This window comes from Sapajus apella, unplaced genomic scaffold (genome assembly GCF_009761245.1).
Source record: "Sapajus apella isolate SASKATOON/1434 unplaced genomic scaffold, GSC_monkey_1.0 scaffold94, whole genome shotgun sequence".
In the NCBI taxonomy this organism is placed as follows: Eukaryota; Metazoa; Chordata; class Mammalia; order Primates; family Cebidae; genus Sapajus; species Sapajus apella.
This window is the reverse complement of record NW_022437034.1, coordinates 4,095,604-4,118,637: the sequence shown is the minus strand read 5'-3', so window position 1 is coordinate 4,118,637 and position 23,034 is coordinate 4,095,604. Positions and strand designations below refer to the sequence as shown.

General features: G+C 39.6%; 1 protein-coding gene and 1 pseudogene across 12 annotated transcripts in view; both read right to left on the bottom strand.

Annotated features, from left to right (window-relative positions):
* The window catches only part of MCU (mitochondrial calcium uniporter), a 233,895-nt gene that overhangs the window by 37,700 nt on the left and 173,161 nt on the right, over positions 1-23,034 (bottom strand). The window lies entirely within an intron of this gene.
* LOC116535397 lies at positions 11,035-12,850 on the bottom strand (annotated as a pseudogene).

Genomic DNA, 23,034 nt, shown 5'->3' with positions numbered 1-23,034 from the left:
TTTTTTTTTTTTTTTTTTTTTTTTTTTTGAGACGGAGTTTCGCTCTTGTTGCCCAGGCTGGAGTGCAATGGCGCGATCTCGGCTCACCGCAACCTCCGTCTCCTGGGTTCAGGCAATTCTCCTGTCTCAGCCTCCTGAGTAGCTGGGATTACAGGCACGCGCCACCATGCCCAGCTGATTTTTTGTATTTTTAGTAGAGACGGGGTTTCACCATGTTGACCAGGATGGTCTCGATCTCTTGACCTCGTGATCCACCCGCCTCGGCCTCCCAAAGCGCTGGGATTACAGGCTTGAGCCACCGCGCCCGGCTTCAAAATATATTCTTATGTAAAATAAAAATTTGATGAGTTTTGATATAAGACTCAAAATAAAGAACATTTCTATGATTCCCCCAAATTCTCTGATCCCCATCCCAGTTAATCTCTGGGTAACCATTAATCTGATTTTTGTCACCACAGATTATATTTGATTTTTATAGAGTTTTATATAAATAAAAATCACACTATGGGCCTTTCTGTATTTGGCTTCTTTATCTTGGCATGATTATGAGAGTCATCTATGTTGTTAGTAGTTCATTAATTAACTAGTTCATTAGTAGTCATTCATTTGTATTGCTGAGAAGGGTGTCATTATAGACACACCACAATTTGTTACCCTGTTGATGAACATCTGGGTTGTTTCCAGGTTTTGGCTACTATGAATAAAGCTTTCATGATTATTTGCTTACAAGCCTTTGTGTGACATGTTTTCATAGTATATGCTTCCCTATCCTTTTAACTTATCCATGTTTTACTTGAAGTGTGTTTCCTGTAGAAAGCTTTTGGTACTTTATCCAATTTTGCTATTTTATCCAATCTAACAATCTCTGCCTTTTAATTAAAGTGTGTATATCATTTGTATTTAATGTAATTGTAAGTATGGCTAAGTCTACCACCTTACTACTCATTTTCTATTTGACCCTACTACTGTTCTTTCTTCTGCTTTTCCTCTATTCTTGCCATTTTTTAGATGTACTATCTTTTAGTCTCTTTAAAAAGGATTTTCATTTCAAAAAAAGGATTTTTTCATATAATAAATGTGAATTTAATCACATTTATTATAATTTAATCTCTTTTTTTTTTTAACTTTTATTTTTTAGGGACAGGGTCTTAATCTGTCTCCCAGCCTGGAGTGTGGTGGTGTGATCACAGCTCACTCTAGCCTTGATCTCCTAGGCTCCTACCTCAGCTTCCTGAATGGTTAGGACTACAGGCACATGTAACTATGCCTGTATATATACATATATAAATTTTTTGGTAGAGACAGGGTCTCACTATGTTGTTGCCCAGGCTGATCTTGAGCTCCTGGACTCAAGCAATTTTGATACCTCAGCATCCCAAAGTGCTGGGATTACAGGGTTGAGCCACAATGCCCAGGCTAATCTCTGTATTGACTTATTAAATATACTTTCTTATTTTATTTTTATTTTTTTAGTACCTATAATTGCAGCTATTAGGGAGGCTGAGGCAGGAGAATCGTTTGAACCCAGGAGGTTTCAGGGGTTCTTTTATAGCTATGTGTGTGGTCTATGTATATGTCTAGAAATAGGTACATACCACCTACCGCACCCAGCTAATTTTTGTATATTTAGTAAAGATGGGGTTTTACCATGTTGGCCAGGCTGGTCTTGAACTCCTGACCTCAATGATCCATATGCCTCGGCCTCCCAAAGTGCTGGGACAGCTAATTTTTTAAATTTAAATATTTAATTTTAATTTTTGTACAGATGGAGTCTCACTATGTTGCCATGGCTGGTCTCAAGCAATCCTCCTGCCTCGGCTTCTGAAAATGCTGGGCTCATAGGTGTGAGTCACCATGCGCCCTCTACCTGCTTTTTAACATTTTCCTTTTATCACTGGTTTTCAACAATTTGACTGTTGTGTGCTTTTTTCTTTATGAATTGGTTGAGTTTGATTTTTTAGATTCGTGGGCTCATGGTTTTCCTCAGATTTGGAAAACTTTTGACCCTTATTCAACTATTACTTTTTTCTGTCTCCCACCCTTTCGGGATTCCAATTACACTTATGCTAGGCCATGTGACATTGTTTCACAGGTCACTGAGGCTTTCTTCATACATTTCAGGGCTTTTTCCCCCTCTCTCAGTTTGATTTTGGATAGTTTTAATTGCAATATACTTTAACATCATGGATTTTTTTTCTTCTGCAGTGTCCAATTTCCTGGTAATTCCATCTATATAGTTTTTTTCATTTCAGACATATTTTTCACCTCTAGAAGTTCCATTTCTTTTTATATCTTCCATTTCTTTTTATATCTTCCATTTCTTTTCACATTATACTTAGGTTTTTCTTTTTCTCTATGAGCATAAGGATCATGTTTATAATAGCTATTTTAAAATCCTTGGCTATTTATTCCATTATCTCTGACATTTCTAGATCTGTTCATTGACTGAATTTTTGGAAGGTTTATTTTCTGCTTCTTCATATGCCTAGTAATTTTTGATTGGTGTTGAGACATTTTTAATTTTACACTGATGAGTGCTGAATCTTGTATAGTTAAATTACTTGCATGTTAGTTTGACCCTTTCAAGACTTCAAAAAATTCTTTTAGGACAGATCTAGAGAATCCTTTATTCTAGGACCAATTTGTCCCTACATCTAAGGTATGGTTCTTTTGAGAATGTCTATCAAATGTTCATGTGTTCAAGTGTATCTCTCTATTGAAACTAGAGGGAAGTAAAATCATTCATTTTATATTATTGGCAATAGCTATTTCCTAGGAAGTTGTTTCTAGCCTGGTTTTGTGGTTTAGAATTCAGCCAAAGCCTCACAGGATGCCTATGCAGATTTCTGAGACTCTTCTTTCTCTTCATAGCTATTTCTTCTGTAAATCTCTGTCTCATAAATTCTAGTTGCCTTGGCATTTACAAACTCTGATCTCTGTTTCTTCATCTTAACTAGATGGCCAAGCTCTGTTTCCCCTCTCTGTGATGCAGTTTAGAAGCTGCCTTAGGCTCTAAACTCAACCAATGCCGGGTTCAACTCATTTGTTCCTCTTATCTCAGGCATCACAGTCCTGTGTGCCTGCTGTCCAGTATCTAAAAACAGTTGTTTCAGATATTTTGTCTGGTGTTCTAGTTGTTTAGAGCAGCACAGTAATTCCCACAGCAGTTAATACTTCATAGATGTATGATTTGAATTTTTACATAAAAACTAAAAGGCAAAATCAGAAATCCCTATTGCCTTTTTCCTTCCAAAAAAAAAAATAATAATAATAATCTATGTTTCCTAAGGAAAAGAGGTCAAAACAGTAATCTGAATTGAATATATAGCATGTACTATCTAAAGTTTGCAATAACAAAAGATATTTTAAACATTTGTCATATTCCTTTCCTTTTTTTTTTTTTTTTTTTTTTTTTTTTTTTTTTGAGATAAAATCTCACTCTGTCGCCCAGGCTGGGGTGCAGTGGCACCCAGGCTGGAGTCCAGTGGTCTGATCTCGGCTAACTTCAACCTCCGCCCCCCGGGTTCAAGTGATTCTTTTGCCTCAGTCTCCCAAGTAGCTGGAACTACGGGCACATGACACCATTCCCAGCTAACTATGCCCAGCTAATTTTTATACTTTTAGTAGAGGTGGGGTTTCACCATATTGGCCAAGATGGTCTTTGTCAGGTCTCCATATGCAAGCCTGGAGCCGTAAAGTCTGAAGTCCTGCTTGCCTTGGCTGATCGTCTCCCACCCCCTGTTTGCCATTGTCCCTAATTGTCCAGTGGAGCTTCCTGGACAAGCCCCTCACCCCACCCTGCCATCTTCTGTTATTATAATAATACTCTTATCCTACCCGCCATTGTAACTTATGGTAATGTATACTCCTTGCCCCTAACCCCACCACTGTAACTGATCTTACTCTGTAACTTTCCACTGACCACCCCAAACCTATTAAACCAACTCCTATCCCACTACCCTTTGCTGATGCCCTTTTCAGCCTTAGCCCACTTGCACCCAAGTAAATAAACAGCCATGTTGCTCACAAAAAGCCTGTTTGGGGGTCTCTTTATTCAAAGCGCATGCTTTTCAACAGTCTTAACTCCTGATCTCATGATCTGCCAGCCTCAGCATCCCAAAGTGCTGGGATTATAGGCATGAGCCACCACGCCCGCCCGATCTCCTCCGATATTCCTTTCCTTTTTCTTTTTTCTTTTTTTTTTTTTTTTTTTTTGAGACAGAGTCTTGCTCTGTCACCAGGCTGAAGTGCAGTGGCGCAATCTCGGCTCACTGCAACCTCCGCCTCCTGGTTTCAGGCAATTCTTCTGCCTCAGCCTCCCGAGTACCTGGGACCACAGGCGTGTGCCACCACGCCGGCTAATTTTTTTGTATTTTTAGTAGAGACGGGGTTTCACCATGTTGGCCAGGATGGTCTCGATCTCTTGACCTCATGATCCACCCACCTCGGCCTCCCAAAGTGCTGGGATTACAGGCATGAGCCACCGCGCCTGGGCTCCTTTTTCTAAAAGAATCCTTAGCAATTAATCTACTGTTTCCTAAAGTCAGTACCACTAATGTGAATATTTCTATCTTTTCTATAGGCAGTAATGATGAGGTCATTAAAATTAGTGATTAACTTATCCTTTCTATATGTGACAAAGAGTAACCACAGATCAAGAAGTAGACAGAGTTGAGTTTAAATAAGATAATCTGTGAGTCTGAAATACATTTGGAGGATCTTGAAACTGTCTTTGCAATAATTATAGAAGTGAGAAGATTATGACAGTGAAAGAGACCTGATCTAATCAACCCCCATATTGTCTTTAACCTCCAAACTGCCCTTGGTCATGGGCTTGGCCTTATTAGCTTTGGGAGAAATTTAGTTTTCAGTTTAAATAATATGCCTTCTCCCAACCCAAAATAAACTGCCTTCACAAAACTAATGAAAGAGTACCACGTTAGGAAGATGGGAAGAGGCTGAATTCGAATTCTGTTAAGATGTAACTGTAAGAGATTACCAGCCATTATTCCAGAGGTCACAAGATTTGCAACTTCCCCACACTCACTCTTGCAGATAACATCACTGTTGCAGAACGTAAGATTGGCCTTTTGAGATGTCCTTTCAGGCTGTGGCTCCCACCCAGAAAAGCACTCAGCACATGAGATCATTTTTCACACCCTTATGATTGTATCCACAGCTAATCAGCAGCACTCACTCCCTTAGCCCCCTGCCTGCCAAACTATCCTTGAAAAATCCTGGCCTCCAATTTGGGAGACGAATTTGACTAATAAAGCTCCAGTCTCCTGTTCAGCAGCTCTGCATGAATTAAACTCTTTCTCTATTGCAATTCTCCTCTCTTGACAAATTGGCTCTATCTGGACAGTGGGCACAGAGAACCTGCTGGGCAACTACAAATGCACTAAAACATCAGTTTCACAGGTAAATGTTTAGGGGTTACTGTTGTAAAATAACTGAGACAAAGTCAACAGAGAATATAAAGGTCTTTTGTACCCAGTTTAACTTTTTCCTTTAAAGAGCATGATGCTTTTTTCAAGGGAATGAAATAAGAAAGCTTTTGAGAAATTCTACAAGGAATAACACATTTCAGAGCTGACAAGCCTTTATTATACTGCTTTTGAAATCCCAAGGCTGGCTTCTTTCAGACACAGATTATAATGTCCACGTTAGATTTCTTAGTTTGCAGCTCAGGAATAACAATTACCAAGGTTCCTCAGGTTTCACAATATAAATAAAAACAGCTGGTTATAGTGAAATCACAATGGGTATTCACAAGCTAATGACAGTTGTCAGCTACTATTACCTAGAGACAAAATATTATTTTAAAGTATAAATTGTATCAAGTGGCTCTGTGGTTGGATTTTTTAATCTTTTGTTTTGATTTCCATGTGAATACAGTAAGAAATAATATACGTATGTTCCAGAGCAATGTGCTTAAAAAAAGCCTAGAAATTACAGAGCATTCAACATGACTATTTAGAGCCAGAATATGATAACAGATTTAAGCAAAAACAAAAAGCTATGGAATTGTGCAGGCTAAGAAGATTAGTACAGGAACTACAAATAATTGCATTTGAAGAAAGAATACATTTTTAAAAAATGCCTTTGAGGCATCAGAAATTGAAAAACAGTCATAAAATATAAATGCTTATTATTTGGTAAAATACTTTAAGAATGCTTGTAAAAATATATAGTATGAAGTTTGGCTGGTGTTCAAAATGAGTAAAATCTCCACTAAAATAAATCACCTGTATATATCTTGAGGGCTTATTATGCAAGGGAACTGGTACAGTAAGGAAGCACATGTTGGGATTTTTCTGCAAAGCTACTTGGAGTAGAACTATAAATGATTTCAGGAGCCTATGATCTAAACATTGTCACTTTCCTCCCCATTTTCTGTAATATTCTGCAACATAAGTATGAGATATAATCATAGAATTTCAGTGTTGGAAGGCCAGAGACATCATACAAACTCTTTTGCATCCAAGAATAATAGAGTCTAGTAATGTTAGATAATATTCCTGGGCCAGGCGCAATGGCTCACACCTGTAATCCCAGCACTTTGGGAGGCCAGGCAGGTAGATGACCAGAGGGCAGGAGTTCAAGACCAGCCTGGTCAACATGGTGAAAGCCCACCTCTACTAAAAATGCAAAAAATTGGCCAGTGCGGTGGCTCACACCTGTAATTCCAACACTTTGGGAGGTCAAGGTGGGCAGATCATGAGGTCAGGAGTTTGAGACCAGCCTGGCAAACATGGTGAAACCCCATGTCTACTAAAAATACAAAAATTAGCTGGGCATGGTAGTAGGCACCTGTATTCCCAGCTACTCGGGAGGCTGAGGCAGGAGAATTGTTTGAACCCGGGAAGCAGAAGTTGCAGTGAGCCAGACCATGCCACTGCACTCCAGCCTGAGTGACAGAGCGAGACTATGTCTCAAAAACACATGCACGCACACATGCACGCACACACACGCAATTAGCCGGGCATTGTGGAGGACACCTGTATTCTCAGCTACTTGGGAGGCTGAGGCAGGATAATCACTTGAACCCAGGAGGCAGAGGTTGCAGTGAGCCGAGACCATGCCATTGCACTCCAGCCTGGGTGACATAGTGAGACTCCGTCTCAAAAAAACAAACAAAACACACACCAAAAATTAGCCAGGCGTGGTGGCAGATGCCTGTAATCCTAGCTACTCGGGAGCCTGAGGCAGAAGAATCACTTGAACTCGGGAGGCGGAGGATGCAGTGAGCCACAGTGCACTCTGGTCTGGGAAACAAGAGAGAAACTCTGTCCCCGCCCCCCCCCCCTTCTTCTGCCAAAAGACCCCAACACACACACACACACCAAAGAAAAAGATAATATTCCTAAGGTCACAGCAGTTCAATCCAATGCAATGCCCTCTTCCTCTAGGTCACACATGACATTAGGTTGCTAAATTTAGTAGAGATTTTAGCTCTTAACTTGCTTGTTTTAGCAGCATCTAATGATATTAATGACTCCCTCACTATGTAAAAAGTCTTCCCTTTGGCTTTTACGATGCTTCTAGTTTTTCTATCTTTCTGTCTAGACCTTCTAAATTTCCCCTCATGAGCTATTCTTCCTCTGTTCCTCCCTGAAACATTCCTAAGTGCTTTGTCCTAGGCCTCCGTGCTTCTCAGTTCACACACTCTCTAGGCAATCTCATGTCCTCCCAAAGTCTCATGTAAATGCTGATGATATCCCAAGCCTATATTCAATTGTCTGCTAGAAATCGGGTCTCCCACAGCCATGACTCAAACTCAAAAGTCCTAAAAGTGAATCCATCTTCCCTAACCATCCATAATCTCAACCAATAACACCATCATTATTTATTTTTGACCAAGCCAGGAAATTACCTGGTATCCCTGACTATTCTTAGAGCCAGAATCTGACATTCCTCATATATAATCAGTCATCATGCCCTTTCATTCTATTTTCTAAACATCTCTAAGCCCTCTGATACTCTCTACGTTACCACCATTTTAGTCCAGGCCACTACCATCTCTTTCTTCTACCAGCTACACTGTAATTGGAGTCCTTCATTCCAGCCTTGCTACAGTTCAGTTTTCTACACTGAAGCTGGGTGATCTTTTCCCAAATGAAGCCACTATCTGAAATTGGTAGTTGGTGTTTACCATTTCTATACATTTACACACACACACACACACACGCAGATACACACACACATATACACATGCACAAACATATATCTCAATACACAATATTTAGTATTGTGATAGCTGGCCTCCAAGAAGGTTCTCTATAATCCATGCCTGTAGGTATTTGCTATGGTTTGAATGCCTCCTCCAAAACTCACCTTCAAATTTAATTGCCATTGTAACAATGTTGAGAGGAAGGACCTTTAAGAGATGATTAGGTCATGAAGGCTCTGCCCTTTGTAACTGGATTTTTGCCATTATCACAGGAGTGGGTTAGTTACTGGGGGAGTGGGTTCCTGATAAAACAAAAATGGTTAAGTTCGACTCAACTTCCCCTCTCTGTCTCCTGTGCACACTTCCTCACCTTGTAATGCCTTCTGCCATGTTACAATGCAGCAAGAAGACCCTCGCCAGACGGACTCCTCGATTTTGGACTTCCCAGAACCGAAAGCCAAACAATATCTTTTCTTCATCAATTACTCTGTTTGTAATTGATACAGCAGTGAAGAAATGGACTAAGACAGTATAGATGCCTCTTGACTTGTAAGATTACCTCCTGTTAAACCCACTGTAAGTCAAAAATACATTTAATACTCCAATGAATCCATCATAAAGTCAAAAAACCGTAAGTTGAACCATCACTAAGTCAGGGATTGTCTGTATTCATGCTCTGTGTAGTATCATCCACATTAAATCAGGACTGATCTGCATAACCAATATGATACAGCGGAAGTGATAATGTGTAACTTTCAAAGCTATGTCATAATAGACTTTATAGCTTCTGCTTTGGTCTCTTGTACACTTGCTCTAGGGGAAGCCAGTCATCATATCATGAGGACAATTCTGCAGCCCTATGGAGAAGTCCACATGGAGAAGTGGCACCTTAAACCAAAGTAAACTTGTCAACCATGTTAGTGAGTCATCTTAGAATCCGATCTTCCAGCCTCAGTCAAGCCTTCAGATGAGATTAAGTCCCTAGCTGACATGGGGCTGCAACCTCATGAGACTACAAACTGCTCAGCCAAACTATTCCTAAATCCCTAATCCATAGAAACATGAGTGATAATAAAAGATTATTTTATGCCTCTTTGCTGTAACTTGCTATACAGTATTAAATAACCAAATATGGTATGACTTTGTATGTATTTATATTTTATAGTAGTATCCCCTATCCATGGAGGATATGTTCTAAGACCCTCAGTGAATACCCAACTGCAGATAGTACAGAACCCTATACATACATACCTATGGTAAAGCTGAGGAACTGCCTATTTCTGGCTTCTGACTGGAGGCTATGCTTCCCAGCCTGTTAGAATGGCCACCCTGAAGGCTGCAACCCTTTATGAGAAATGAAGTTCTCCTTTCCAAATTTATAAACCTTGGCATTCTCCAGTTGACATGACTGGCCTATGAAGATGGGATCTGTGGAGAACTCCAGGTTTCCCAATTTGATCAGAAATCAATATATAGGCTGGGTGCAGTGGCTCATGCCTGTAATCCCAGCACTTTGGGAGGCCAATGCAGGCAGATCACTTGAGGTCAGGAGTTTGAGACCCGCCTGGCCAACATGGTAAAACCCGTCTCTACTGAAAATACAAAAATTAGCCGGGTGTGGTGGTGGGCGCCTGTAATCCCAGCTACTTGGGAGACTGAGGCAGGAAAATTGCTTGAACCTGGGAGCGAAAGTTGCAGTGAGCTGATACTGTGCCACTGCACTCCATCCTGGGTGACAGAGCAAGACACCATCTCAAAAAAAAATAAATCAATAAATAACTTGTTTATTTCTGGAATTTTCCACCTAACATTTTGAGACTGCAGTTGCCCAAGGGCAATTGAAATTATAGAAAGTGAAATCATGGAAAAAGGTTGGGGGAGACTACTGTACATAAAGATCACAGCGTATATAACCCTCTACAACTTGCCTTTTATGATAATAATTGCTTTGAGGTTTATCTAAGTTGAATCATATTTATAGAAATACTCACTTAAACTCCTACATATAAAGAAGTAGTAAATTAAAAAAAAACTCCTATATAGAATTTCATTCTATGAATACATTGCTTAACAACAGGGCCACATTCTGAGAAATGCATCATTAGGTGATTCTGTCACTGCGTGAACATCATGGATGATAATTATAACACCTAGATGGTATAGTCTACTACATACCTAGTAGGTATCTATCTAGGTATTGCTCTTAGGCTACAAACCTGTATAGGCACATGGGAAGGCAGTTTGGTGTTTTCTTACAAAACAAACATGCTGCTACCAATCATAGTTCTTCTTCTTCTTCTTTTTTTTTTTTTTTTTTGCAGAGACAAGTAAACATTTATTTTTGTACCTTTCCTCCTATGTGTATTTCAAGTCTTTCTCACAAGGCCCCAGGAATCACCAGATTCAATTATGTCTTATGTCCCTGGGCTTGTCCACTGCTGCAGAAGTCTTAAGGAGCCTTGTACAAATGCTAGAGTTACTCAATTACCAACATTAAGCCCTAGGATAAAAGATGCAGCAAAGCAGAACTCCTTCCTCCATGGAATGTGCTGATTTCAGACGAGGCAGCAGCCAATGTAGAAAACGCTGGAATTTTTCCTTGGAACTGGATTGTGATGAGAGGTGCTTGCAATGAACATAAGCTACTGTTTTTTTCTTCTTTTTTCTTTTGAAACAGAGTTTCGCTCGTTGCCTAGGCTAGAGTGCAATGGTATAATCTTGGCTCGCAGCAACCTCTGCCTCCCGGGTTCAAGCGATTCTCCTGCCTCAGCCTCCCGAGTAGCTGGGATTACAGGCATGGGCCACCATGCCCGCTAATTTTTGTATTTTCAGTAGAGGCAGGGTTTTACCATGTTGGTCAGGCTGGTCTCGAACTCCCGACCTTAGGGGATCCGCCTTCCTCAGTCTCCCCAAGTACTCGGATTACAGGCATGAGCCACTGCACCTGGCCAGCTACTGTCTTTTCTTTGACCCCTCCTTTCCAGTTTTTAAAGATAAAGCAGGAAATAATCTTCTCTGAAGATACTTGATACAAATTCTCCAAACCCAAAAACACATACTTCCACTTCATTGATAAAAATTTATTGCAGTTTGGCACCTGGTTCTAGTTCAGCTGGTGGATGAGCTGATTGATGCATTCACCCTGATAGCCAGGTGTGCCCATCTCCTTGAGGAAGCCCACTCTATTTTTGGTAGCATGACAGGCCACTGAGAGGTGGAGAGGGTGCAAGAACCATGAGATCTCCTGGAAATGCTTCCCCCGGGAAGGCAATTTCATGAATGAGGTCTTCCAAGCAAATAACACCAAACTTCCCCAGGTGCTCCTCAATCACAGTGTTGTCTGTCAGACGGATGGCCTTATTCTTGACCCTGGCTTGTCCACGTTTCAAAATGAGTTCCTGGACAGACTTCAGATTTGGAAATCCCCAGGTCACATAAGGTTCCACTATACGCAGCATTTTTAGGTTCTGGGGAGTGACTTTTACAAAGACACCACTAAAAATTTTCTTTAGGCAAAGTCTTGCAATGGTTCTCTGCACCAGTAAACTCACACCATCAATCCTTTCAATGCGTACGACAAAGGCCAAAGAATGTTTATCTGGCAATTCCAAGGCGTGAGGCTTCACTTCCAGTCGTCTGACATGCACCTTGTCACGTGTCTGTCGCCAGGAATCATGTAGGAATGATTCCAATCGCTTAAACCTGGGCCCTTTTCCTTTCCTCTGCTCCTTCTTTGCCAAAAGTGCCTGCTTTGCCTGAGTGGCTTTGAGGGCTTGATAAGCCTTCCTCTTTTTCAGGAGATTTTCTGGAACCAAAGGGATTTTTCTTTGCTCTTGCTCCGCCATCTTTCTGGTGTAGCCCCAATCACAGTTCTTTGTATTTACCTGAAGTAGCTGAAAAATGCCCATATAAAACCTTGCAAACAGATGTTTATAGTAGCCTTATTCATAACCGCCAAAACTTGGAAGCAACCAAGATGTCCTTCAGTAGGCAAGTGGACAAATTGTAGTACACCCAGAAAACAACACTATTATTCAGTGCTAAAAAGAAATGAGCTATCAAGCCATGAAAAGACATAAGGAAAACTTAACCATGTCTTACTAAGTGAAAACAGTTAATCTGGAAAGGCTACATACTGTATGATTCCAACTATAAGACATTCTGGAAAAGGCAAAACTATGGAGACAGTAAAATATCAGTAACTGCCAGGAGTTAAGGAGAAGGGAGACATGAATAGATAGAGCACAGAGGATTTTTAGGGAGGTGAAACTCCTCTGTGTGATATTATAATGCTGGATACATGTCATATATACATTTGCCCAAAACCTATAGGATGTAAAACACCAAGAGTGAACCCTAACGAAAATTATGGACTTGGGGTAATAATGATGTGTCAACGCAAGCTCATCAGCTGTAACAAACGTACCACTCTCATAGGAAGATGTTCATCATGGAGAAGGTTATGCAAGGATTTGGGGGCAGGGAATGTATATTTCTGCACCCTTCTTTCATTTGGGATGTGAAGCTAAAATTGATCTAAAAAACAGTCTGTTTTTTATTATTTTTGGTTAATTAACCTCTTAGAGAATCTGATAAAGCTATGGATAAACTTTCCTCAACCTTATTTCCTGAAAAAAATCCAAACAGTTTATACATAAAAATTGTATATATAATTTAGAAAATAAATTATTTTATTTATAATTATCTTATAATTATATTTATTATTTATAATTTATAAAATTATTTTATTCCAATGCAATAATAATTGTATTGGAAACTAATTTTCTTCATATTGCCATATTTTTAAAATAAACGTTTATAAAGCCTGAAGGATTATTTCCCTAATTTTTGAATCAACATTAATGGCCATTTCCTGTTAAAAAGAAATAAAGTATACAAATTAAACAGGAAATAAATGTTAATTCAGTAGGAAAGAACATATAAATTATAAGCTGCTATTGTTTGGCTAAAGAAGTCACATACTGTCCTAGTTTTGGAACATGATAAACTGAGTATTATCTTTGGTTTCCAAAGGTTATACACTTCCTGTTTTGATGAAAAGTAGTACTGAAAACTCCGAGAAAGGTATATGGTAACAAACAGAATCACAGCTCACTTTGCCAAATGATGCTAGGTTAGGCTTGTGCAAGGAACCTAAGAATGTCTGAGAATTGATTTCATATCACTGCTTAATACAATATCAAAAGTGAAAAGATTATAAATCCAAGTTTCAATTGTGAAGTTTTTTGTGTGGAGGTAATCTTTAAGATCTCTGCAGTTTTTACATATGCCTTCAGAGAAACTGACAAAACTTTTCATTCATGACTAGCCTACAGAGCTACTTCCAGCAGTAGAAAATTCACATGGTTGTCCATTTCTTTTTTTTTTTGAGACGGAGTCTTGCTCTGTCGCCAGGTTGGAGTGCAGTGGCGCAATCTTGGCTCACTGCAATCTCTGCCACCTGGGTTCAAGTGATTCTTCTGCCTCAGCCTCCCGAGTAGCTGGGACCACAGGCGCGTGCCACCACGCTCAGCTAATTTTTGTATTTGTAGTAAAGAGGGGGTATCACCATGTTGGCCAGGATGGTCTTGATGTCTTGACCTCATGATCCACCCACCTCGGCCTCCCAAAGTGCTGGGATTACAGGCACAAGCCACCGCACCCGGCCTGGTTGTCCATTTCTACAGGACTACAGGACTCCAGATGTATGCCACCATGCCTAGTCAATTTTTTTGTATTTTTAGTAGAGATGGTTTCACCATGTTGCCTAGGATGGTCTCAAACTCCTGGCTTTACCTTACTCAGCAGTAACTTGGCTAACAGTTTACTACTTTTCTGCCAAATCTATAACAACTGTAAGACCTTGAATTAGAGTACCCATTCATAAAGCTCCAAATATCCCCAAGTAAAAATCAAGCCATGAATAAACTCCTCCTGTACTAAACTTTCTTTTCTCTTAAAAAGCAAAACTCCTGCCAAAAATTTAATCAAGCAAAGGAGAATTTTATATTTTTATCCTTTTTCTTGATAAAAACGTTGTTCTCATGAAATTGATTACTTCTGTGGTAACAGGCAAAACTTTTAGGCCTGTTGGGAGAGAGTCTTTAAAGCCGGTATGTGGCAGTGAAAAAAAGCAACACATTATTTCAACGGGTGGAGCTGCTTTCTTCTCTGAGGCAGTCTAAGTATGCACATTGCTAAGTTTGGAAGATGCACCATCTGTGCGGAGTACTAAGATCTTTGTTATAGTCAAAATTTTTTTTTTGGCCAGGCATGGTGGTTCACACCTGTAATCTCAGCACTCTGAGAGGCCGAGGCGGGTGGATCACCTGAGGTCAGGAGTTTGAGACCAGCCTGGCCAACATGGAAAAACCCTGTCTCTACTAAAAATACAAAAATCAGCCAGGCGTGGTGTAATTCCAGCTACTTGGGAGGTTGAGGCAGGAGAATCACTTGAACCTGGGAGAAGGAGGTTGTAGTGAGTCAAGATCACACCACTGCACTCTAGTCTGGCAACAAGAGCAAAACTCTGTTTCAGAAAAAAAAAAAAAAGAAAAAAAGAAAAAAATTCTGGTGGTTATTTTGGCAAAGAAATTTAAGTCTGTCAGAGATGCTGGTAGTATATTAACAGCCTTTGCAATTTCCACAAGAGACCTACATATTAGGAATTTTTCTTTAATTGTGTCAACATGCATGTTAACCGACAAAAACTAGGAACTAACTGCTTTGAGCAATATCATTTCATCAAGTTGCATTCTGGAGGAAAATGGGATAGTTTCCAATTCCCTCAAAATTCACTTCAAAATATTGGAAAAAATGATGACAACCCTGAAGAAGATGGCATCACCTGAAATTTGACATAGAAGTAGTTCACTGTCAGCACATAAAGCTTACAAGTCTTTCCAATTTCATGTGGCTTCTTTTCTTGGTAATGTAAAAGTCAGTCTTGAAGAATCCTTCAAGAAAAGATTCTGTGATGGAACAAGTTCATCCACATTTTGGTAAAGTTTCAAACTGTAACTACTACTTACTAAAAAAATCCGAACTGTTCGATATATTTTTTTTTTTTTTTTTTTTTTGAGACAGAGTTTCACTCTTGTTACCCAGGCTGGAGTGCAATGGCGCAATCTCGGCTCACCGCAACCTCCACCTCCTGGGTTCAGGCAATTCTCCTTCCTCAGCCTCCTGAGTAGCTGGGATTACAGGCACGCGCCACCATGCCCAGCTGATCGATATATTTTTAAAACAAAAAAAATAAGGTGCTTCCGTTTTCACAACTTTAAGTTGGTGAGGCCTCTGCCACATTAAAATACTTAGGCTCTGTGCGCTATAATTTTTGGTGATTAAGTAGCTTCAATGCTGTCATTTCTTTTTTGTTGTCAAGTCTTTTTAAAGTTGTAGTGAAAGATATATAGTCGTGGGGGGCATAGTGGTGGCGTATGTATGTGCCCTCAATGCAATGATGACAGAATTTCCAACTGTGTATAACCGTTAATAACATGACTTGACAAAAAAGTCATTAATAACATTTGTCCCCTTTCTCTCAAAACTATTTTAAAAACTAACAGGAAAAATTCTGGACTACATAAAGAACTCTTACAACTCAATAAGAAGATGATAAATAGTCAAATGTTTTAAAAGTTACTTCGAATAGACACTTTACTAAAGAAAATACATGAATGGTTAATAAGCACATGAAAAGATGTTCAATATCATTATCAGTGAAATCTAATTTAAAACCACAGTGAAGTAATATTACACATCCACTAGAGTGTCCATAAGCGAGACTGATTGTACCAAGGTTGGGGAGTATGTAGGGAAACTGTCACACTGATGTACTGCTGGTGGGAATGCACAATGGTACAGCCACTTTGGAAAACAGTTTGCAGTTTCTTAAAAAATTAACAATATACTTACAATATAACCCAACCATTCCATTCACAAGTATCTATACAAGAAGAATGAAAACATGTCCATACAAAGACTTACAGGCAAATGTCGGCAGCAGCATTGTTTTTAATAGTACAAAATGGGAAACAATCCTAATGTCCCTCATTTGGTGCATGAATAAACAAAATGTGATATTTCCATATGCTAGAATACTACCCAGCAATAAAAATAAAATACTATGAATACACAATACAACATGGATAAGCTTTGAAAGTTCTGTACTGTGTAAAAGAAGTCAGATGCACAAGACTACATATTATATGAGTTCATTTATACGACATTTTTGGAAAAAGTTTAACTACAGAAACTGAAAGCAGATCAGTGGTTACCCAGGGTTAAGGGTGGGAGTGAAGATTAGAACTGGGGAACTTAAAAAAAAATTTGCTACACTATCAACTGACTAACAAGCAAGGAGTCTAAAAAGATGGATTGTTGTGTCTGGCCATGATGACTCATGCCTGTAATCCCAGCACTTTGGGAAGCTGAGGTAGGCGGATCACCTGAGGTCAAGAGTTTGAGACCAGCCTGGCCAACATGGTGAAAACCCATCTCCACTAAATAAAAAAATTAGCCAGGCAATGGTGGTGTGTGTTTGTAACCCCAGCTGCCAGGGAGGCTGAGGCACGAGAATCACTTGAACCTGGGAGGCAGAGGTTGCAGTGAGCTGAGACTGTACCTCTGTACTCCAGCCTGGGGGACAAAGTGACACTCTATCTCACACACACACACACAAAGATGGATTGTTGGGATGGGTAAATTTTATGGTATGTGAAATATAGATCAATAAAGCTTTTTTAAAAAACTAAGAGCTGGGTGCGGTGGCTCACGCCTGTAATCCCAGCACTTTGGGAGGCTGAGGTGGGCAGATCATCTGAGGTCGGGAGTTCAAGACCAGCCTGACCAACATGGAGAAACCCCTGTCTCTACTAAAAATACAAAATTAGCCGGGTGTGGTGGTGCATGCCTGTAATCCCAGCTAGTTGGGAGGCTGAGGCAGGAGAATCACTTGAATCTGGGAGGCGGAGGTTGCGGTGAGCCGAGGTTGAGCCATTGCACTCCAGCCTAGGCAATAAGAGTGAAACTCTGTCTCAAAAAAAAAAAAAGGAAGAGGACAGAAAACAAAGAAAAAAAGCTGGGGCATATATCTGATCCCCCAAACCACTCACAGACCTTAGGTTAGGAATATTATCTATTACTTGGGTTGACTAAACAGACGATTGTTTATTATTAAACAGGAATTTTCAGATAGTTTCGTTATTATTTGCCCTCAAACAATTTTTTGTAGGGAAATCTTACATCTTTTGTTAAGTACAAGATAAACATAACAACTCTCTAGCAATTGTCTCTCTTGCACTTTTTTTTTTTTTTTTTTTTGGTGAGACAAGGTCTCACTGTGTCGTTCAGGATGGAGTGGTGCGTTGGCAGGATCCTAGCTCACTGTTGCCTTGACTTCCCACCTCACTGCAGCCTTGACCTCCTGGGCTCAAGCAATCCTCCCACCTCAGCCTCCCAAGTAGCAGGGACCACAGGCACATGCCAACAAGCCCAGTGAATTTTTGTATTTTTTTTGGTAGAGACAAGGTCTCTCTATGTTGCCCAGGCTGGTCTTGAACTCCTGAGCTCAAGAGATCCTCCCACCTTTGCCTCCCAAAGTGCTGGGATTACAGGCATGAGCCACCATGCCTGGCCCTAGCAATTCTTAATATAAGGCAAATTGAGTAGGATTACATTTCTGGATAAAGAAATAAAAGCAGCTAGATAAGGCTATTTTTCTTGCTCTTTCTCTAGCTCACCTTTCATACTTTCCCAACAGCTAAAGTGAAGATAGCTCCTGGCCTATGTTATTAAAAAGTTACCAGGCCTTTCACTCTCAAAAGTGTTCTAGGTTGGATGACGATAAATTACACAGTCAAACTGTGTAATTTACTATTTACACTTTACTATTACATTTTACAGTTGAGGATCTGGGGCACAGATAAATTAAAATGAGAAGTCTAAGACCACATGTTTTAGATTTGGGGTCTTTAACATGACCACAACCACTCCTTACAGAATAAGTACTATTTCTACATTTTTCTGTTGGAGGTATTAACTATTACTATCTACATTTCACAGATGAGGAAACAGGCTTTGATTTATTACTTGCCTGGGGTTATAAGGAGGTTAAGTGGTAGAATTGAGATATAAACCCAGGTCTGCTTGACTCCAAAGCTTGTACTCTTAACCTTTAAGCAGAATACCTGTCATAAAAGGGAACATGGGTGTGAGTATGGGTATGTGCTTGTTCCACGTTTGGTCTAGGGAAATCTGTATCATTATAAAATTATATGTAAAATTTTCTGTTTATATAAATTATTCTAGAGAAAGAGTCTAGAGCTTTCATTAGATTCTCAGAAGTATTTACAATACAAAAAAAAAAAAAAAAAAAAAAACACCAAACCTCAAGAACCTGTTAGATTGCTTTGTTAGAGAGGTAAACATTTAAGATAATTTACATATTTTATTAGCAGCTGTTACTGTCATAACCAGATTTGTCAAATAACATAATTAACAAGCAATTACTGAAAAGCAATATATATATGTATATTTACTAAGTATATCAATATCATAATTATAGAATGTGATATTTTAGATCCTGTACTTCTAAAAACTGAGGGTCAAGTCATCATTTAATACTGAAGATGACCAGCAGTTACAACAAAGAGCAGGGAGTGATGGCAGAAGTTTCTGTTACTGGTGACCGATCTCTACTTATTGGAGTAGCTGTGCATTAAGCAGTTTCTCACATGCTATACTGACCTAAGGTAAAGTTAACTGAGAAGTACAAAATTAGAAAGACATATAATTTGGGGATAGTAAAGACCTCGAGCTCTATTAAATCAAGTAATTGTGTGCTTTTATTTATTGATAACTAATATGAACTAGTTTTCTTAAGAAGGATAAATAGTGTTGGTAAGAATTTGGGGAGGCACTCTTTCTCTTCTTAAGTTGATATCCTTCTAGCTTTTGTAAAAATATTGCCTTCAAACCCTCAAAATGGCAACCTATTAGCATTTATGTCCTCTGATAACACTTACCCAGATACCCCAGTATAAATTACTAAAATATCTCCATATGGATAAATACAGGTATGTATAAGAGGATAATAGTAACTGTAATAAGTAGTAAAATTAATACCAATTCTAATATGAATTCATTAGTTCAAATTAATTGCCACTAAATATCATAACCACCAGTGGGACTTGACCTTCCTGCTGTTGCATAACATGTGACTTGGTTGATATTAAGTATATATAACTTTATGAATAGATATTGATATGTGTTGATATTGAATATATGACAATTTCAAACAAAATCATAAAGACTAAAAATGTTTGAATGAAATAGTTCAGCAAAAGCTGAGTAGATTTAGCAATATAAACAATTTTTTTATTTTTTTTATTTTTTACAGTGAGAGAAATTCTTTTTTTGGTTTGTTTTTTGAGACAGAGCCTTGCCCTGTTGCCAGGCTGGAGTGCAGTGGCGTGATCTCCGCTAACTGCAACCTCTGCCTCCTGCGTTCAAGTGGTTCTCCTGCCTCAGCCTCCCAAGTGGCTGAGACTACAGGTGTGCACCACCACCCCAGATAATTTTTGTTTTTTTTTTCAGAGATGGGATTTCACCATGTTGGTCAGGATGGTCTTGATCTCTGGACATCATGATCCTCCCGCCTTGGCCTCCCAAAGTGCTGGGATTACGGGTGTGAGACATTGTGCTGGGCAGAGAAATTCTTTTTATTCAAAGTATCTAATGATGGCACCCTGCAGTGGTAATGAAATAAGTCAGAACCTGGGAGTGGTGCTGGCAGAGATGTGGATAGTCACCATTTGGCTATTTAATGGACCAAAGACAGTGTCAAGAGGAAGAGAAATACCCACCCACTGCATTGAAGGAGCTTAAGGAGGGAAAGGAATAGGTAGCATAGCCAGGTGGCATTATGGTCCGCTGGCTCTTGGCCACGTAGAAAGTACTGCTATCTGGGTACACAGTGACTCTTAACTGGGGGCAACATGGCTACCTTTCTGGCCACAACACAGTGCTAAATGCTGCTTTTTAATTTATACATTAATTGGCACTACTTTATTAGTTTTTTGTCTTTAAGAGACTAGAAACAAAGAGCCAGCTAATATTTTCCTTGTTTTCATTTTGGTCTATTTTCCCCTTTTTAACCTTTCCATGCTACAAATGAGTAACCACAAATGGATTTTTCTTCCAAATTTAGAAGATTTGGCAAATATGAGCACACTGTCCATAAATTCACAAAATAGCTTTGGGAGGTAATTCCGATAAAACTGCAAATATCTATACTGACTAAATGCTGGGGATTCTAGCATTTTCATGGTTCATCTTCTGGGCCTCTTTAGTTTTAGGCACCCTTATAAATTTGCAGGATGCTCTTTCAATGGTTATGCTTATGAATTAATGTTTCTAAGGCTGAAATCAGAGCTCTATCAAACTAAACTTTACACAGAGGAAACATATTTAACAGTGAACCCCTAAACTAAGCAACCTAAACTGTAAATGCACAAAATCGAGTAAAAGAAATGATAATAAGAGTTATAAATACCCCAAATCCCCTGAAACTGATAAACAACTTCAGCAAAGTCTCAGGATACAAAATCAATGTGCAAAAATCACATGCATTCCTATACACCAATAACAGACTTAAAGAGAGCCAAATCAAGAACAAACTTCCATTCACAATTGCCACAAAGAGAATACCTGGGAATACAACTAACAAGGAACGTAAAGGACCTCTTCAAGGAGAACGACAAGCCACTGCTCAACGAAATAAGAGAGGATACAAACAGATGGAGAAACATTCCATGTTCATGGTTAGGAAGAATCAATATCGTGAAAATGGCCATACTGCCCAAAGTAATTTACAGATTCAATGCTATCCCCATCAAGCTACCAATGATCTTCTTCACAGAACTGGAAAAAACCACATTAAACTTCATATGGAACCAAAAGAGAGCCCGCATAGCCAAGTCAATTCTAAGCAAAAAGAACAAAGCGGGAGGCATCACACTACCGGACTTCAAACTATACTACAAGGCTACAGTAATCAAAACAGCATGGTACTGGTACCAAAACAGAGATATAGACCAATGGAACAGAACAGAGGTCTCGGACGCAACGCAACATATCTACAACCAACCGATCGTTGACAAACCTGACAAAAACAAGCAATGGGGAAAGGATTCCCTGTTTAATAAATGGTGTTGGGAAAACTGGCTAGCCATGTGCAGAAAGCAGAAACTGGACCCCTTCCTGACACCTTACGCTAAAATTAACTCCAGATGGATTAAAGACTTCAACATAAGACCTAACACCATAAAAACCCTAGAAGAAAATCTAGGCAAAACCATTCAGGGCATAGGTGTAGGCAAAGACTTCATGACCAAAACACCAAAAGCATTGACAACAAAAGCCAAAATAGACAAACGGGACCTAATCAAACTTCACAGCTTCTGCACAGCAAAAGAAACAGTCATTAGAGTGAATCAGCAACCAATAGAATGGGAAAAAATTTTTGCAGTTTACCCATCTGACAAAGGGCTGATATCCAGAATTTACAAAGAACTAAAACAGATTTACAAGAAAAAAACTAACAAGCCCATTCAAAAGTGGGCAAGGGATATGAACAGATACTTTACAAAAGAAGACATACATGAGGCCAAGGAACATATTAAAAAATGCTCATCATCACTGGTCATCAGAGAAATGCAAATCAAAACAACATTGAGATGCCATCTCACGCCAGTCAGAATGGCGATCATTAAAAAATCAGGAGACAACAGATGCTGGAGAGGATGTGGAGAAATAGGAACACTTTTACACTGTTGGTGGGAGTGTAAATTAGTTCAACCATTGTGGAAGCCAGTGTGGCGATTCTTCAAGGACCTAGAAATAGAAATTCCATTTGACCCAGCAATCCCACTACTGGGTATATATCCAAAGGATTATAAATCATTCTACTATAAGGACACGTGCACACGAATGTTCGTTGCAGCACTGTTTACAATAGCAAAGACCTGGAACCAACCCAAATGCCCATCGACGATAGACTGGACAGGGAAAATGTGGCACATATACACCATGGAATATTATGCAGCCATCAAAAACGATGAGTTTGTGTCCTTTGTAGGGACATGGATGAACCTGGAAACCATCATTCTCAGCAAACTGACAGAAGAGCAGAAGATCAAACACCACATGTTCTCACTCATAGGCGAGTGCTGAACAGTGAGAACACATGGACACAGGGAGGGGAGCACTCCACACTGGGGTCAGTTGGGGGGAAATAGGGGAGGGACGATGGGTGGTGGGGAGCTGGGGAGAGATAGCAAGGGAAGGGATGCCAGATGTTGGTGATGGGAGGAAGGCAGCAAATCACACTGCCACGTGTGTACCTATGCAACAATCTTGCATGTTCTTCACATGTACCCCAAAACCTAAAATGCAATAAAATAAATGGGGAAAAAAAAAAAAGAGTTGTAAATACATCTCCCTCCACTACCATAAAAATAACCAAGGCTTGGATCCTGTTGCCAGGTTATAGCATCATAGACATTTACAATGGATTGCATGTGGTCCCGAAGCATCTGTTTATCCCTTCTCACGTCAAAGAAGAGTACTGCAGTCCTGTGCTTAAGGGGGGAAAAATACAAGCAAGAGCAGGAGGTCTCAGACTTTGAGTTCCTTCTGGCTAGGCTCTGGTACAAGAGGCCTGGAGTGTTTGGTCATTATCCATAATGTGAAGAACCAATGGTTAGAAAACACCAAAGACGGTGCTTCTGTGATCTTCATATTAACTATGTCACTAGTTTTAACAGATAAATGAGGCTGAGTGCAGTGGCTCACGCCTG